Source organism: Papio anubis, chromosome 9, assembly GCF_008728515.1.
Source record: "Papio anubis isolate 15944 chromosome 9, Panubis1.0, whole genome shotgun sequence".
NCBI lineage: Eukaryota > Metazoa > Chordata > Mammalia > Primates > Cercopithecidae > Papio > Papio anubis.
This window is the reverse complement of record NC_044984.1, coordinates 11,154,295-11,174,005: the sequence shown is the minus strand read 5'-3', so window position 1 is coordinate 11,174,005 and position 19,711 is coordinate 11,154,295. Positions and strand designations below refer to the sequence as shown.

The following is a 19,711-nucleotide window of genomic DNA, read 5'->3' as shown; positions in this document are numbered from 1 at the left end:
TGGATCACTTGAGGCCAGGAGATCAAGACCAGCCTGGCCAACATGGTGCAACCCCGTCTCTAATAAAAATACAAAACTCAGCCAGGCAAAGTGGAGCATGCCTGTAATCCCCACTATGTGGGAGGCTGAGGCAAGAGAATTCCTTGAACCTGGGAGGTGGAGGCTGCAGTGAGCAGAGATCAAGCCACTGCATTCCAGCCTGGGCAAGAGAGCGAGATTCTGTCTCAAAAAAAAATAATAAAAAAAAATAAAAAATAAAGTCACATGTTCATGTCCATTTTGAATTACTGAATCTAATCAAGGCAGAATCTTTAAGTAAAAACAATTAGCATTCACAATGAAAGTGCAAACAGAAATATGCTATATAAGCATGGTACTAGGACCAAAACAGATATATAGACCAACGAACAGAACAGAGGCTTCAGAAATAATGCCACACAACTACAACCATCTGATCTTTGACGAACCCGACAAAAACAAGCAATGGGGAAATGATTCCCTATTTAATAACTTATGTTGGGAAAACTGGCTAGCCACATGCAGAAAACTGAAACCCCTTCCTTACACCTTACACAAAAATTAACTCAAGATGGATTAAATACTTAAACGTAAGACCTAAAACCATAAAAACCCTAGAAGAAAACCTAGGCAATACCATTCAGGACATCAGCATGGGGCAAAGACTTCATGACTAAAACTCTAAAAGCATGGCAACAAAAGCCAAAATTGACAAATGGGATCTAATTAAACTAAATTGCTTCTGCTCACAAAAGAAACTATCATTAGAGTGAGCAGGCAGCCTACAGAGCGGGAGAAAATTTTTGCAATCTGTCCATCTGACAAAGGGCTAATATCCAGAATCTAGAAGGAACTTAAACAAATTTACAAGAAAAAAACCAACCCCATCTAAAAGTAGGCAAAGGACATGAACAGACACTTCTCAAAAGAAGACATTTATGCAGTCAACAAACATGAAAAAAAGCTCATCATCACTGGTCATTAGAGAAATGCAAATCAAAACCACAATGAGATACCATCTCATGTCAGTTAGAATGGTGATCATTAAAAAGTCAGGAAACAACAGATGCTGGAGAGGATGTGGAGAAATAGGAACGCTTTTACACTGTTGGTGGGAGCGAAAATTAGTTCAACCATAGTGGACAGTGTGGCGATTCCTCAAGAATCTAGAACCAGAAATACCATTTGACCCAGCAATCCCATTACTAGGCATATACCCAAAGGATTATAAATCATTCTACTATAAAGACACATGCACACGTATGTTTATTGCAACACTGTTCACAATAGCAAAGACTTGGAACCAACCCAAATACCCATCAATGATAGGCTGGATAAAGAAAATGTGGCACATATACACCATGGCATACCATGCAGCCATAAAAAAGGATGAGCTCATGTCCTTTACAGGAACATGGTTGAAGCTGGAAACCATCATTCTCAGCAAACTAACACAGGAACAGAAAACCAAACACTGCATGTTCTCACTCATAAATGGGAGTTGAACATGAGAACACATGGACACAGGGAGGGGAACATCACACACTGGGGCCTGTTGGTGGGTGGGGGCTAGGGGAGAAATAGCATAAGGAGAAATACCTAATGTAGATGACGGGCTGATGGGTGCAGCAAACTACCATGGCACGTGTATACCTATGTAACAAACCTGCACATTCTGCTCATGTATTCCAAAACTTAAAGTATAATAATAAATAATAATAAATAAAATATGTGAGAATTTTAAAAATTTACTGTATAGATTTATTCACTAAATTGTGGTCTGAAAGTCCTTAATCAGTGGTGAAAATGAGCATGACACATATAGTCAGGAATTTTCATTCTTAATTTCAGTCTTACTTCCTGATTTTCCACATCATTCCATGGAAGTCACTGAACTTCTGTGGTTTATGATACATGGAAACCAAAAATAGCAACCACGCAGCAGAAAGGGGCATGAAATTTGTTTAAAATCACAAATAGCTAACTTCATGTAAATGTTCACTTAAGACCACAGATCCCAAATCTGTAGTACACTATAAGGGAAAGAAAATTATCCTGAAAAACAAAGAAACCCGGTGGATTTGCTACTGCTCCAATTGCAATGGAACCCAGATGCAGATGGCTTACAGATGCCTTAGCATGATAAATGACCATGCTTATTCCTCCATCCATATTAGAAAGAAATTAGGTCTAGACTCAGTGGGATGCAGAACAGAGTCTGGCCTAGCAGGCTTCCACAGAAAATGGTTTCATCTGTGCCACAGAAAATGCTGACCAGGCTTTGAGCACCTTAACGTCTCCTACCTACCTATATATGATGGTGCAACATTTTCCTTGTCTACCCTGGGATCCAAAAGCAAAGAAGATTTTAAAGAACAGAAAGTAAGGAGCATCACAGAGGAGTCAATGCCCTTAAATGAATTGGAAATAAAAGGTCTGAGATTCATCTGAAGGAATGAGCCACTCTCAGCATTCTTCCATTAGAGGGAGACAGGCTAGGGAGAGGGCTGCATTGTGGCCAGTTCCTGAACATGGTGCAACTACCGTCTAAGAGATCATAGGCATATAGAAGTAGATCACCAACGCCATTGGGGAAATGCTCTAATTAGTTTCTAAGCAGATGATTTTGCTGCCTGAAGGTGAAATAGGGACAGTTCATCATTTTAGCAAACACTTTGCTATCTGTTCTTCCCCTCACATGAGTCTTTAATGGAGAGAGTTCATCCTTGGCTGTAAGAAAATCAATGTATTAGGGCTGTGTCAAATAATATGAGATGCCTGCCCTGATGTGGTCCCTGTCCTAGCGGAACATGTAGTATGGACCTTTTGGGCTGAAGAGAGCTACAGCACCATCACTAAGAGGAGAAGAGGTTCTCAACCAAAACCAAAGGAAGCAAAATACTCCACTATTCAACATAGTTTAGAAATGAGAAAAATGTTAACAATGAAAATACTAAATAGTATACATGGGTCCACTTTGCAATTTGGTTCTAGCATATTATCAGCAGATGTAAAATATACTGCCTGTCCCCCAACAACTGTAAGCTTTTTATTTCTAACAGCTTCTATCTGAAGGGGCCAGAGTAGTTCCGTTTGGTTCTCATGGGAATGCATCAGATGGCTGACCAAATTACTCTTGGAAAGTACAGAGCAGGAAAGATTGCAACCCCTACCTGCATCCTTTCAGTATTCGGAGGTCAAAATGCCCTTATAGCCAGAGAACTATCAAGCTGGATGTCTCAACTGTTACAGAGAAAAACTACAATCCCAGAATGGTAAGCGTCTTATCCAAGGACACAGCTAGTCCTAATTCCCAGCCAAGTGTTAGTCTCACTAGACCGTGATGCCAAACTAAAATGAAATCAATGAGAAGAGATTTGTAAACTTGAGAAGAGTAATATAATGAGAAGGCGTGTGAACACAGAGGATACATACTGATGGAGGCCTACAGAAATGGGGTAACTCTCCTTGACCACTCATGGGGTCAAGAACAAGCAAGTCTGAAAGTTAAGAAGCTGTTTCTCCAGCTCTGATACATGGTCTATGAAAGACACAAACCATCAAATGTTACAAATAATGGAAACTCTTCCTAAATGTGCCATTTCCCTGTGGGAGGAGAGAAGAGAGCGACAAGAATAAATAGAGTCGGATCCCATGATGGCTCCATTTAAAAAAGTATTTATTTATAGACCGGAGAAACATCAAGACCATTCAATGTGCTTTGTGGCAAACCCAGCAAGAAGGAAAGAAAAGATCAGTCTGTTCCTACCCTTCACCAGTCTGCAGAACCTATGGAAGGGATGAAAAGAGAATCTGTGAGAAGAAGAACTAGCAAGCTCTACCGAAGAAGAAATGGTCTTTCTAAAAAATGCAACCATTGATTCATTTATCGAGCGCTAAGAACTTACTCTACCTAGAACGCTGTGCATAACTGCTAAGAGTGGCTGTTTCTTTCTAAACCACCATCTGGTCTTACTTTTTTCTTTTCTTCTTCTACTATATAGCTGCTCAGGGCCTTACTTTGATTTCAATGCTGAGAGTCAAAGGGGTGGGCAAAGAAAAAAAAAATGATCCTTTGAGACATGATCTTTTCCCCTAAAGTGCTTATTCCTTATTTCCTGCACATTCAGATTGTGTTAGAAATTGTACTTACACAAACACACACTAAGGACAAGAACACACTCCTTTCAACCTCAGTGACATTAATAGCCGTGATGGTTAATTTTATATGTCAATTTGACTCGGATTATGGGGTGCCCAGATTAAACATTGTCTCTGGGTGTGTCTAGGAGGGTGCTTCTGGAGAGATTAGCTCCTGAACAGTAAAGCAGTCTCCCTCCCCAATGTGGGCGGGCACCATCTAATCCATTATGGCCCTGAACAGAACAAGAACAAGAGGCAAAGGAAGGAAGAATTCACCAGTCACTCCCTTTTCTCCCCCTGCCTCACAGCTCACATTGGGACATCTCATCCCATCTTCTCCAACCCCTAAACTGGGATGTATTTATACCATCAATTCCCCTGGTTCTCAGGCCTTCGGACTCTGATTGAATGACACCAGTGGTTTTCCTGGGTCTCCAACTTGCAGATGGCAGATTATGGGACTTCACAGTCTCCATAATCACGTGAGCCAATTTCTCATAATAAATAAATACATTATCTCCTTGTGGTTCTGTTTCTCTGGAGAACCCTAATATAATAACTCATATTCTTGAAGTTGTATGAACAGTAGAAAAAAGAGAGATAATCAGAGCAGAAAAGAAGGAGATTCCAAGAAAAGGAGAAACACATTTCCTCCTGCGAAAGGAAAGGAAACCAGGAGGAAGGTGCTGCCAGGTGAGTTGTAGAGTATATGGCATAAAACAATCAAAATGCGCCTCTGATTGCCAGCCACCTAGGTCTGTTAGTTTTGGTAGCTAACCAAAATGTAGACTGACCTCCAGACTAAACATACAGACCTCCTTCCTGACCTCAAGAGGTTCCTTTACCTCAGGTAGTTGATCAGCACCCATGCTCAAAAGCAGCACACAATTACAGCCTTCAAATTGGAGTGCGATATTGCCGAGATTTGTTCTGATCTCCAGGGCCTCAAAGCACTCTCCCTTTTTGTTCTGTTTTCTGGGCCAAAGTTCTTGTAAAAATGATGTGATATGCATGGTACCTGGCCATCCATAATCCTTGTTCTTTAATTTATTCAGCAACAGCCATGTGTCAAGTGCTGGACCCCATGCTTGGCACTAGGAATCCAGAGACGGGCACAATGAGGCTCTTCATCCAAAGGGTTTGGCACAAGTGCAGGAACCGAAGCAAAGGGTGCTGACAGCATGGAGTAAAGTGTCCAAGCAGAGAACTGCACGAGGGGAAGTACCTACCTGTGCCAAAGGATGCTGGGAAGCACTCAGGTGACTGCACTGGGAGATGTCAAGGATGAGCAGGAGTATGTCAAGTGAATTTTACCAACATCATGGTAGATGCTCTTGGAAACACTATAAAGTAGGTGTTACTACCCTCATTTTATGGTTAAGCAATGGGACGTTTAAAGAGGTCCAGGATTTTGTCCACCAAAGTTACAGAATAAGTGGCACTAGTGTAACCACACTACACAGCAAGCCACTTCAATCAGAGGCCTCATCTTCTTCACTTGGACAATTCCGATAATGTCCAGCACATAATAGGTGCTCAATACGCATACATCCGATCAATCCAAGTTACTGTACTTCATATCCCATGTTCTTTTAGCTCCGTCCCAGTCAAACTAACCATAAAAGAAAAATCTAGCCGTCCATCTGCTTAAGAAACAAACAACGGGTCTTAGTGTAGTGCCGTCATTTCAGGCCAAAGACAGAGTGTATGTGTGTATGCATGTATATATGTCCGTATACAGCCAAAGAATCTAGATGCATATGCTATCTATGTTCTCTTAGTCAGAGCCAGGAAAGAACTTGGATTCTCAGTAGCAGTTCAGTTCAGCTTTGTAATTATTGGCAGAGAGAGAGGCAGGAGGAGGGAGGAGAGAGGAAAACGTTCCTCACAAAGCCAGACCCATCTATCTTGTTCTCCTTTCTCAGAGGCAGCAACTAGAATTGATCTGTGATCGTTTTTCCTGTCTTACAGGAATATCCAGAGAGCCACAGTGTCCTTGTAGAGAGAAGAGACCTCCCTTTAGTTGATTCGGGTTGGGTTTAACAACAAGCAGAAACTCATTTTAAAAACCAAACCACTGCAGGTCATGTATAACTCAATATTCTGAATTTGCAACTAAAAATTAAAAACTCCATTTTGTTTTTCCTGCATAAGCAAACTTGTAACAACTGGCGATGTCTGACAATATTGCAGATATGCATTATCCTCTGCTAACAGTCCTGCAAAGTCCTGTGGACTGATAAGAATGCTAGGGAGAGCATGAGACACTGAGCCGAACACAGAAAAAAATCAAAGGCCAAATTCTATTTTCTACGAACTACTTCAATCAACAGACATTTATGGAGCACCAACCCTACTCCAAACACTACGTTCATAAGCTCAAAACCAAGATGGGCTCTGATCTTGTGCGCCTATTGACAAATGACGTGCACAAACGAGATGATGTGATAGAAGTTTCAAAACGGATGTCACGAGGGCACATATGAGGGACATCCAGATCTGAGGAGCCCAAGAAAAGACCCCAGGGAGATAAGACCTAGGAAAGAGCCTTCAACTGGGAGAAGAGAGATAGGAGGAGTGTTTCAGGGAGTTGCACGGGCAAAGGCCAGGACAGAAGAGGATGGCACATCCGTAGAATGCTAAGGAGTTGGTGTGGGCAAGGGCAGTCCACGACAAAGAGCAAGGGACAGGGCCAGATCACGCAGGGCCGTGCAGCCTGGTCAGGGTTAGTTGGGCTTTAACCTGAGGGTAATAGAGACTTGTCAGGGCAAGGAATGGTCTAGGAAAACAGGATGATCTGGGATTGGGGGAGGGAGAGGCAGAGTGGATGATCCAGGATCGGGGGAGGAAGAGGCTGACTGAGCTGTGTCACTATAACTCCTACATTCCCAAGCTGAGAGTAGACTAAGAAAAAGGCATAAAGCTTGTGTGCTCTGTCACGTCGCCTCGCTTGGCAGCTTCTAGTCTCTAATGACTGTCTGCTGTCCTCTCCAAAGCCATCAGCCAGGCAGGGCCCATTCCAAACTAACAAGGAAAGTGACATGAACAAGCAAGAAGTGGCCATAGGTGATGGCGAGAAATAAAAGGCAAGGAATGGGATGGGAATCTTAGATTACTTTACAGGATAATTTCATTCAACCACTTCTAGGTACCCAGTTCCTCCTTCAATTTCTTTCCCTTTCTTTTCTTTTCTTTCTTTCTTCTTCCTTCATCAATTTCTCTCCCTTTTTCTTTTCCCTCCCTCTCCCTTTCCCTTCCCTTCCTTCTCTCTGTCTCTCTCTCACTCCCCTTCCTCCTTTCTTCCCTCTTTCCTTCCTTCCTTTTTGTTTAGAGACAGAGGTCTCACTCTGTTGCCCAGAGTGAAGTACAGTGGCATGATCATAGCTCACTGCAGCCTCAAACTCCTAGACTCAGGGGATCCTACTGCCCCAGCCTCGTGGGTAACTGGGACTACAGGCACACATTACCACATCCAGCTAATTTATTTTATTTTTTATAGAGACAGGGTCTCACTTTGTTGCTCAGGCTGGTCTAGAACTCCTGGCCTCAAGTGATCCTCCTGCCTTGGCCTCCTAAAACGTTGAGAATATAAGCATGAGCCACCACACCTGGCCAAATTTCCTTTAGAGGAAAAACACCCATGCCTTGCTATAAATGAACATTTCTTCTGAATGTACAGTATGTGCTAACTAACTTTAGAGGGATACAACATGAAGTTTGAGACAGCATATTTTCCAAAAGGATTGAAATGTATAGATGCCCCTGCTCAGTGATAGATAACACTTTAAAAATATGTATTGGGATAACTAAAGGATTTCCAGAAACTTTTTTGTTTATGTGTTTTATTTTTGCTCCTTGTAGCAGAAATACAAATGGCAGACTCTACAAGGTCTTCAAAGAATGTTTTCTGGGTAATTCTGAGATCAACGTCAAAACACCCAGGAGCCACAGGTGCTTGGGGGTTACAAAAGAACATCTGAAAAAAAAAAAACACCCTGGTGTTCTCACTCTTTGTGGTAATAAACTGTCAGGCGCTGGAAGACTAGGCTTACCCCCATAGCTGCAGCTAGGTCTACAACTATTAACAGACATATGCATGCAAAAAGACAAGGCCCATCTCAGAGAGCTGACAGAGAACCTGGCTGTACCTTCATAGCCCATGATGCATTCAATGCCTTCCATAAATGTTGACTGAGGGGGCTCCAGTTTTCCTCCAACATTAGGAGGACTGTGGCTCTCACCAGATTACCCCTGTCATCCTTAGGGAAGTGGGGAATTGGTGGATCCAGACACAGCCAAAGGCCTCCTGAGCACCAGGGGCCTCCGCTCCTGGGGCAGTGAGAGAGTGGCAGCCGGAGAGGCCTCTCCCTGCCCCTTCCCACACCATCATCTCTCTAGGTGGTGGACACTCATGCTTTCCTGGAAAAGAGCAGAAAGCAGCTGGCTCACACCGGGTCACACAACCAGGGCTTGATGGGGAAAACACCAAACACACACACACACACACACACACACACACACACACACACACACAAATAACCCCTACATTAACCCCTATGGGCCTTGAGCTACAGTGCACATTTTGGCAGTGTCACAGAAGCTGCCAAAGTGTTTCTATCATTTCTGGCTGTTTTCTGCATATATTCATTATATTAAAACCACCGTCTCCTCTTTGGACAGTAAATCTCAAGGGCAGGAACTCGAGGACCACTTTCAGAATCCTCCGACTCGGAGTCTTGGTGCTCCTTAATGAAAACTGCACATAAAAGAAACATTGCTATTGTTTAAAAGCCTGAGCTTCCCTTCCTAGGTCACTGGCTGGCCACCTGCTCTCTGGCCCAGAATTCTTGCTTTCCCTCTTCCTCCACACGCCCATTTGAACATCCTCTGGCATTTTATATTGCTATGTCTCATGGCCTATGGAACTAACAAGGCAAGGACTTCCCAAAAATGAAGGCAAAAAAGGAAGGAAGCGAACAATCTGGCCACGCGAGCACACTGCTCTTCATTGTTTGCTAGATTCCGTGCATTGTATCTGTGGGGTGGTCTGCCGGTCCCCAAGGTAAAAGCCAACTCACGTGTCAAATATGCATCATCATTTGTACCTTTTAGAGAAAGGTGGGATGGAGGTCATTCTTTCTGAATAAAGAGAAATTCCCTGAGATAGATTTGCATTGGTAGAGGAATAAAAACTATACCTGCTTCAACCAAATTCCAAAATATGGCCATTCCATTCCTGAGTTTTGTTAGCCAACTCCACTCACAACGGCCATGGAATCACTGCCAAATCTCAGTCTAGAAACCATGGACACAGTCTGACTACATCAGGGGAAAGGAAAAGGATCACTAACAACAGTCACAGACAATATCTGGCCAAGATCAAATACAGGACCATTACACAAGATGACACTTGAAAATGGAATACAGCAATAAAAATGAGACAAGCTCTCTTACGTAAGAGAGAAACTGATGTATTTGGGCAACTACAAAGATAACATTGGGAGGGCCTAGTAGGAAAAAATACTGATTTCTGAAGGAATGATTCACTCGTCCAACATACTTTCCCTCTAATCCCAGACACTTCCTATGTAAACTTTGTATTACTAAAAACTCCAAGTCTAGACCTGACTTTACTGCCTTTTTGGTTCATTCCATATAGAACTCTTCCATGGTCTCTCCTCAGATACTTGGGCAGTGGCTCATGATACTAAGATGCCCTTTATTTTATTCTGGTTTGTAGTATGAGGCCTTCTCTCCAACATCAGCCCTCCCTCAATAGTCATCTAGACTTTCTTCTTCATGGACATCTCCAAATTATTTCCCAGCAGAGCAAACTCATATCACTTCCTGCTCCGCCAAATCCCCTCCTCCTTCACCACTCCCACCTGCTCAGAAAGCTGCCCCTTCCGCAGCCAGGATCAACACCCTCATTCACACACCCTCAGAACACTGTAGCTTGGCACCCTCAGAGCCACAAATGGCCCGCTGCGAGAGCCCTGCACAATTCCCCAGCTCCAGCAGCTGAAACCCTCTCCCTTTCCCTTCTGTCACTGCATGTTCAAGTTCAAGGTTACTGAGAAGTGCCAGATTTCGTCTGGAAAGTCCTCCAGTCAGTGAAAACACTGAGGGAACACAGAGGTTTTCTCCACCAGGCAGCCTTCCCAGAGCAGTAGGATGGTGATAACTTTTGCTCTTGGCTAATCCAGGGTTTCCCACAAAGCATCTGCTCTGGACTCTTCCACCGTTCTGATCGACCCTGTTCACCACCTTTCCTCCCTCACCCCGAGGGGATCTTACTTCCACTTTGAAGTTCAATACTGCCAAGTGGTCCCTTTCTTAAGAGTTGGCCACTCGGTAATAGCTAATATTTCATAGCAGTGACCGCGCTGTTAACATGTGTGGTGGGGGTCAGTGAGATTTCAATAAGGTGGCCGTCTGCTATGAGCAGCATGATTTACAGGCTATGTTGCTGATTATCTCTTAACATCTCTTTTAGCTCTGCATTTGGTGAAGAGCACTGTATATTATACGCGAGCTTTGTCTCACCCCATTAACGGAGGACAACTGTATTAGCCATCTGAGCCTGAGTTCCCATGTTACTTAATTGCTATGTCGTTGTGTTAACGAAGTTAGGAGGGGGGTTGGCAAGAGTGTAAATCACCTTCACATACAGATATTTGTGGTTTTATTTTTCCTTTTGCCAGCTTGTCTCTCTGTTTCAATTGCCTACCATCTGCCTTTGAACAATCTAAGTGCGAGCAGATAGATTTTATTTGGAGGATGAAATGCTTTGAGCTCATCCTAGCAAAGCATTTTCATATACTGGTGTTCAGGGCATTTTCTGTTTAATAGGATCTCAGAGGCTATTTGATTTGGGTTGGGAGTTGGTTCCTTCCAATACTCAGAGTACACTGTCAAATAAAAACCTCCTGATTACACTTTTCAACAGAAGGAACAGGGTAGTCAAGGGTCCAGAAGTCACCTGTCACCTTACAGTGAGCCCTAGGAACACCCCACCAGAATGCAGGTGACAAGGCAGAAGGGCAAGTACTGTTTTATGCATACAGCCTAGTTCCTACTCCACCATCCTTCATTCACTTTGAGTTAAAAAAAAAAAAATCAGATCCAAACATGAAGCACACAGGACCTTCTGATTTGTGTCTTTTTTTTTTTTCCACATGACCTAAAAACACCCAATTAAAAAGTAGGTTCATTCACTGAGTTCACCTGGTTGAGTTTTTCACACTAATAAGATTATTTTGACTTGAGCCAATCTGTTATTTTGAAAATACAGCCCAAAATAAAACTAACTGCTGGGTCAAAAGTCAACATACACTGGTGGGAGTCAGAAGACCTGACTTCTAGTTCTAACGTGGCAATAATAGCCTTGGGTCCTTCAGTAGGTCACTTGACTGAGCTTTGGGCATTGGTCTGAAATTCCTTAAATCTATAAATGTCTAAATTCTGTTATTCTAATGACTTTTTATGTATTTATTTTTATTGATACATACTAGATGTACATATTTTCAGGGTACACGTAATGATCTGATACATTCATAACCAAATCAAGTTAACTGGTATATCCATCACCTTAACCATTTTTCTTTCCCTTACACTAGAAACATTCAAATTATTCTCTTCAAGCAATTTTAAAATGTACAATCGATTAACATGAACTATAGTCACCCTACTGATCTACTGAACATCAAATATCATTTCTTTCTATCTAAATCTAATGACTATCTCCTGAATCACAAGTGCCTCGCAGTCAGAACCAATTGAATAGATGTCAGGATGATACTTACCACAATCCTTTATTTTTGGGACAGGAGACCCAAAAATGAAGGAGGCAAAAAAGACAAGGCTGCCACCTTGGGCCTCTCTCAAAAAGCTCCCAGAGCTAGCCACTCTAGCAGCAGTTTTAAGCTAGAACCCTAATTTCCTTCTCTCTTCCCCTCCTCTCACCAATCCTACCCTTTTTCAGGAACAAGTCGGATGGCAACAGGAGAGACGAGGAGGTCCCTGTCTTGGGGGGAAAAAAAGCCCCAGGAACCTGTAAGGTTTGGGTTATTCCTATCACTTTTTAGGGGCAAGACAGTTAAGGAAAAGCAAGAACAACCCACAATCCCTGCTCACTTAATATCCCTCTCCAAAAAATATGGGTTTTAATAAAATGCTAGAGACTCTTCATTATAAATGATTAGAATCCAGAAAAGAATATTTTTAAAACCCTGCAAGGCAAGTTTCAAAGTGTAGTACTTATTGAGATGTCATGCTTTAGGTGGAATAATATTTCACCTACCCATCTATCCATAAGAAAGCTATTAAAGGTCACTTCTCATTGACAAAGAGAGAATTTGTGCGTATGTCTGACCTGGTCTTAAAACTGATCCTACAAGCCACCTCCCTAAATCTTCTCCCCAGTTATATTCAGAAGAGTGTGAGCTTCTCTGCTTTTGTTCCTAAAATGATGCTGCCCTGTGGTGGGGTAAGACTCCAACAGAATTCCCTCAATCCCTTCCACCTATTCCCAGGACAGGGTGTGTTATAAACACGATGGCACTATCCTTATAGTGAAAAATGTTACAAATGAGTAACAATAGTTAAAGAATATAACTATTCAAGTACAACCTTGAATAGGAATGCATACTTAGTTATTGAAATTACAGCAATAATTAGTTTCTAAGACCACTATTTGAAAAATTGGTAGCCTCAAACTGGGTTTCTTACCCAAACCAATTAAGACTCATATCGATTACAAAGAAAAGGGTAATTTTTAAGCTTTTACTCTACAAGAATCACAAGAAGTACTTCTCAGTTATTAGAAATTTGAAATTATTGTAATCAAAAGCCGCCCAAAATCTACTGTTTTTCCCTTCTTCCTGAAAGGCATGCTTGATACCAAATACTCACTATTATGTCCACTTGGCAAATTTCAGCAATGAAAACTGATATAATCTCTAATTACAAGAATACAGTGTATCCCCGAAGAACAAGAAAATTTTAAAGAAAAAAAAGGAAACAATGAACTACAAAATGAACAAGCCCAGGTGAACAATTAAGTACTAACACAGTAATTTTGGGAAGGAACATGATTGGGGTAGAATCATCGAAAAGCAGAGAGAAGGGCAAGAAGATGGTGTGAAGATGAGTGAATGGCCGCTGAGGAAGAAAGGCCTGCAGGTCAGTGGATGAGGCGCACTTGCTTGTGAAGATCTCATTTCAGCACATCCTGCTTTAAAGGTTTACAGGCCAGACATTATGTGCTGGTGGCGACGGTTTCTATTTTGGGAATACAAATGATTGTATGATAAAATGAGGGAGGGCCAAGATTATTTTATATTAAAAAAGGAAAAGAGGGTTCCTATATGAATAGAACATGAATGGTAGCTCCCCAAAATACCTTTACAGAGGTGAAGGGAAAGAAAGGCTGGAGGAAGACGGGGAGGGACCCGGGGGGAGGTGGAGAACTGAATGGTAAAGCTGAGTAAGCTAATAATAGAGGCAGAAGGAAGTACTGCGCCACAGGAGATAGAGATGTAAAGGCAGAAAAGCAGGCGAGCCTGGGATTCGCTGGTAATTATCCTATTGCACAAGAGGCAGCGCAGCTGGGTCCTCAAAAAGAAGAAAGAAAAGAAAAGAAAAGAGAAGAAAAGAAAAAGGAAAGGAAGGGAGGGAGGGAGGGAAAGACAAAGAAAAAGAAAGAAAGAAAAAGAGAAAGAAAAGAAAGGAAAGGAAGGAAGGAAGGAAGGAAGGAGGGAGGGAGGGAGGGAAGAAGGAAGGAAGGAGGGAGGGAGGAGGAAGGGAGCATGGGAGGAAAGGAGGAAAGGAGGAAGGAGGGAGGGAGGAAGAAGGGAGGAAGGAAAGGAGTCCATCCCTGTCCCTTCCGCCTCCTCCCACAGTCTTTTGGATCAGACTTCGAAGTTGCTTACAACCCAAGCTTGAGATTGGCAACTGCGGACCTCATGGTTAAAGAGTTCTACTATGATTTATGAACAGTATTTTGATGTTTTGGGAATGTATATGGGTTTGATGTGGTGTAAAGCCCGGGAAGGGGGAAGCAAAGCCCAGGAAAGGGGAAGCAAGTTTATGGAAAACTTTTTAAAAGATATGTGTGCATGTGCATGTGAGTGCATACAGAATTAGACCTAATTTTAATTCTCCCACAAAGTGAGAGTTGCAAAGAGTTGTAGGGATCTGAAGACGTGGCCCTGAGCTCAGTACAGCACACAGAGCCAAGTACAGGAGCAGACAGGCAGCTGCCTCCCATCTTTGAGCGCAGGGACTTGCCAAAGGAACCGGGCTGCTGGCCCACAACGTCCAACATCCTGCTTTGAAGATGGCCAGTAAGGAGGTGTGTGCTTGTGTGTGTCTTTGTTTAACAGAGGTAGCACACCTGGCTGGGCAATTGTGCAACAGGAAGCCACAGGGGAAAAATTTCTTCCTGATCTCAACTTGTGATCAGATTCCACCCTGAAGCATAAGGCTTAAGTGTCCTTGCAACTTTCATCCAGAAGGAAGAAAAACATACTAACTAGCCCTTCTCCGACCCTGCCGGGGATTGTAAAAATGGAAGAAGTTCAGAAAAGACCCTCAGCGTCTGTGCTGTCTTTGGAAACTGGGTGCCACCTTTGCCACATGGAAGACTAGTTAAAAGGCTGTTCCTCTACAGTCCTAATCTCACATGATACTCTTTTCGATGGAAGTAATTTGTGAGAATGTAACGGCATATCCCTTTGTAAGGCTTACCACATCAATTTTTTCAAAAAAAAGAAAAAAGTGCAAAGTCCTTTACCAAGTCACACATCACAATTTAGAATTTGGAAAGTATGTTAGCTTTTGCTGGATGGAGGGCGGGGAGGGTATCCCTCCCACACAGCTACACAGGGTACTTCTTATTGCATTCCCATTGACATTTCCATCATTCTTTAAGAAAAGGCTCATGAAATTTTCTCCAAGGCAGGTCAATTTTTAAGCAATTTCGAGTGAAAACAATGTCCAACAGACCTATAGTTGTGGTAGTTCAAAAGTCTGTTCTCAGCTGGGTGTGGCGGTTCACACCTGTGATCCCAGCAATTTGGGAGGCTGAGGCCGGAGGATCACCTGAGTCCAGGAATTCAGGACCAGCCTGGCAACGTAGTGAAACCTTGTCTCCACAAAAAATTTAAAAACTGGCTGGGCGCAGTGGCTCACACCTGTAATCCCAGCACGTTGCGAGGCCGAGGCGGGTGGATCACGAGGTCAGGAGTTCAAGACCAGCCTGGCCAAGATGGTGGAACCCCATCTTTACTAAAAATACAAAATTTAGCTGGGTGTGGTAGCATGCACCTGTAATCCCAGCTACACGGGAGGCTGAGGCAAGGAACTGCTTGAGCCTGGGAGGCGGCGGCTGCAGTAAACCAAGATCACACCACTGCACACCAGCCTGGGCGACAGAGTGAGACTCCATTTCAAAAAAAAAAAAAAAAATTAGCCAAGTATCGTGGCACACACCTGTAGCCTCAGCTACTTGGGAAGCTGAGGTGGGAGGATCGCTGGAGCCCAGGAGGTCAAGGCAATGAGCTATGATCATGGCACTGTACTCAAGCCTGGGAGACAAGGGAAGTTCCCATTTCAAAAAAAAGAAAAAAAGCCACCAGGTTTGTTCTTCAGTAGGTTGCTAGAACCAAGACCGTAATCCGCCATAGAACTAAATGGGGGGAGTCTCCAGATGAGATTGTGACATACTGATTCTCAGGAACCCTAAGTTCATGAACACCAAGCCCCAGGTCTCCGTGTCCTCTGAATACTGGGCCTGGTAAGGCTGTAAAGGGAGGGGAAGTAGAAGGGGAAGGAAATGGCTTCTCACTCAACAGCCTCAACAGTGAAGACACTGAGCAAGGGTTCTGGTAGCATTCATGGAGGAAACTTTAAGTCCATAATAGAAGCTTAATAAATACCTGATGATTAAAAAAATTCTGTTCAACTACTAGCCATTGGCCTTCGTCTGTGCCAGGCACTGTGCTGGACACTGGAAATGTAAGCAGCACATTGTATGAGGATGAGGTGTGTACGCTGAGTGTTTAAGAGGGAGCACAACTTCCGTGGCTGCCCCTACCTGAGCAGCTTCTTAAATGTATATGTTCACATTCGTATACAGACCTATGCTTTCTGCTCCCTAAGTGGTCCAGATCAGCACCCCTGTAACAACTCTCAACCTCCTGCACAAGTCCTCTAGGAGCCCATCTGAGTAAAGCAAGAAGACCCTCAAATGCCCTGAGTGGACAGACAGGCCAAGAGAAGCTGCATGGAGACCGACCCACCTGTAGTCAAGATGAAGTCAAATCTGGCAGGGCTGGCAGGCAGCTGCCGCGTGGGTCTGCAACAGAGAGCCCCCCGCAGGTGGTCAGGAAAACTCGCGATGGTTTTGGGGAAACTGTAACAAAGAACTCTTGCTGGGGTCTGGTTGGGTTCAGGAAGTTAGAAGTTTTCACACATCCTGATGCCCTGAATCCCAGCTGTACATCAATGGCAACAAAAATAGGGAGAAAACGAGCCATTCGGGCTTGTGTGGAAGGCCCAGTTTTGTCTGCTTATATCTGAAAGTAATTGATTTCTCCCAAGTGGTCCATTTCACACTTATCATATCACAGTTAATCAGATTCATAACCCTAACACACTCTCTTAAGACTGCCCTCTTTAAACAAATGCCACTGGGCTATCCACTGTAAACAGCAATGTTGAGGCTATCCTACCATCCGTAAGACATAACTTAGAGTTGTTTTTCTAGTCCCATAGTATGCTCAGTCATTCTCACTGGTTTAGTCCCTCCAGGCAATCCATTAGGAGTAAAATGAGAGTCCAGAGAGATCTTCATCTCAGATAGGGTAGGAGACAGCATGGGCTATACAAGAGAAGACTGGAAAGAGCTGACTCAAGTAAGACAGGGATTCTTCCCTTGACATGGAAAGGCCATTACAGACCTCAGAGAAGTTTCAGCAAGCTGTGCTGCTCTTTTGGACTATCTCTCCCAACTAGCTCTTAGACGAATAGGGTGAGGGAGCAACTGGCAGCCCTATATAGTGGTGACCTGCCACTGGGTCCCAGACACCACAGCCAGCTGTGGCAAGACCGCACATGGCTACAACCAACAGCCACTGGCTCTGTTTTTCTGACCCAAGAGGCAACCCGGGCCACATCAAAAAAGAGGATGATCAGTTAATACATTCATTTATCCTGGGCTGTCTGTGCTGTTTCTGGCACATCCAGCCTGAAAGTTCTCAAGCTTCTTCTCCAGCTATCTATATTCCCCTCCAGAAAGTAGGCAACTGAGAGGGAGAGCCTTTGTGAGTGCCCTGTGTGTACATGTCTGTTCAGTACTTAAGCCTCGCAGGAGCCCCTTAGGTATCGGAGGTGGCAGTACGTTCGCCCTGACATGGAGTCCTGATATGCTTCAAAACACAGGTCTCTACCTTTCTTCTTTCCTCAATCCTCTCAGAGTATTTGCTCAGGATGTCAACTGTGTGAGGTCTTTATCTTACATATCAAAGAGTCTGGCACCAATTAAGTCCATAATAGAAGCTTAATAAATACCTACTGATTAAGAAATTCTATTCAATTAATAGCCATTGGCTATCCTCTGTGCCAGACCTTGAGCTGGACACTGGAAATATAAAAATGAACCATCAGACTCCTGTCCTCAGCAGGCTTTCAGTCTAGTGTGGATGATAATTCAAGGATAACTGGATTGTTGCCAATAACAGAAGCAAGTTCAATGAGCTGTGGGAACACTGTGCCCAGCAGCAACAGGGAGGCTTGAGAAATGGACTTCCAATGACAAATTGGCTGCCAGGCAGAAAGAAGATCGAGGGAAGATTCCAGGCATAAGTGTTCATTACATGGGCTGGGCATAGGGGCTCATGCCTATAATCCCAGCACTTTGGGAGGCCGAGGTGGGTGGATCACTTGAGCCCAGGAGTTTGAGACCAGCCTGGACAACATGGTGAAACCCTGTCTCTACTAAAAATACAAAAATTGGCCTAGTGTGGTGGTACGTGCCTGTAGTGTCAGCTACGCGGGAGGCTGAGATGGGAGAATCACCTGAGCCCAGGAGGCAGAGGTTGCAGTAAGCTGAGATTACTCCAGCCTGGGCCACAGAGCGAGACCCTGTCCCCCCAAGAAAAAAGTTCATTATGTGGTTGGAACATAATGTGGAGATGATACTAGAAAGGTAGGCAGTAAAGGGCCTTGCAGGTGATAAGAAGCTGGGGTTCATGCTACACTGTGGTGTGAGACAGAGAGTGACAAGATCACATTGTTTTTATCTGCAAAGAATCATTCCAAGTTGTGTTGGGGGTGGGGACAAAATGGAGCTGGGAAGATCAGAGAGGAGACAACTGAAAGGTCCTGGGCCAGAAGGAAGGCAGTGACAGCCGGTGTGGAGGAGAAGCCAAGTGTGCACCAGACTGCCTGGCAGGCTGGGAAAGACAGCACACCTGCCCTCCCAAAGCTTCCATTCCAGTAGCAGTAAGAAGCAACAACTGGAAGAGTCTGTTGGCGTATTGTGGACCAAGCAAGGGTCACCGTTTGCTGACCTTAGCCCTGGATGGCTTTTGTGGCAGCGCTGGCTTTAAGTTGGCCTTAGAAGACTGACAGAGAGGTGACTTGGCAGAACCATTCATTTACTACCCTTCTTTTGGCGATTCTCCCCTGTGATTCGTATCCTGGTTTTATTTAGCCCTATCTTCATAAGACTCTCAGACGGATTCTTGTAACAGAAACCTCCACCCAGAAAAGCTGCCATCTCCTCTCATATTAACCCCACTCATCAACATCTCTTGGCAGTTTCTGACTTACGTGGGACAAAAATAAATAAATAAAAACAATAATAATAAGACTCTGCCAGGCTAGCAAACTGATCCAGTCAGAGGATTATAAGAGACACCTGTTTTTCAATACAGCAGCTGCTAACACAGCAGAAGCATGGCATCATAGTAACAAGAAAGAGTTCTCTTCCATTAAAAACCCAGTAGTAGCAAAAACTGGCATGGACTGATGTTCAACTATGTCACCTGAATGTGAAAAGAAGTTCAAATAAGACTAGACACATAATAGGAGCCCTGCTTTGCCAATGTGGGAACTCAAATGCTAGTTTGTTGATGGGGAGGTGGTTTACCTATTCATCCAAGCACACTAAGGCACAAATCCTTAAAGCGGCTATTATATACTTAAGAGTGTTATCAAAAACATACTGAAGCTTTTTGAAGTTTGGTTGACTCATACCCTGTGGCTGACCAAACACCTCTTCACTTAAGCCAGCTTAAAAAAAAAAAAAAGTATTGCCCAGTTTGGAATGTAGACACTAACACAGGAGCAAATAAACAACACTTTAAATTATTTTTTCAGTTTACCACTGAAGACAGACAAGACACACACACACACACACACACACACACACACACACACAAAACCTACCAACATATAAACACCACAGGCAAACTATCTCAAATGTACAATATGTACACATTACCTTTTCAGACCAGACCAGGGAGATGCTTTTAGAAACAGCTTG

General features: G+C 43.5%; 1 protein-coding gene across 5 annotated transcripts in view; it reads right to left on the bottom strand.

Annotated features, from left to right (window-relative positions):
* ETV6 (ETS variant transcription factor 6) overlaps positions 1-19,711 on the bottom strand; it is a 248,663-nt gene that overhangs the window by 214,440 nt on the left and 14,512 nt on the right. The window contains exon 1 of one of the 5 annotated variants that reach the window (XM_021922055.2): positions 16,464-18,208. The exons of the other annotated variants lie outside the window; for them this stretch is intronic. The gene's annotated coding sequence lies outside the window, so the exon portion shown is untranslated. Of the gene's footprint in view, positions 1-16,463; positions 18,209-19,711 lie in introns of those variants that run through there. 5 annotated transcript variants of the gene reach the window in all.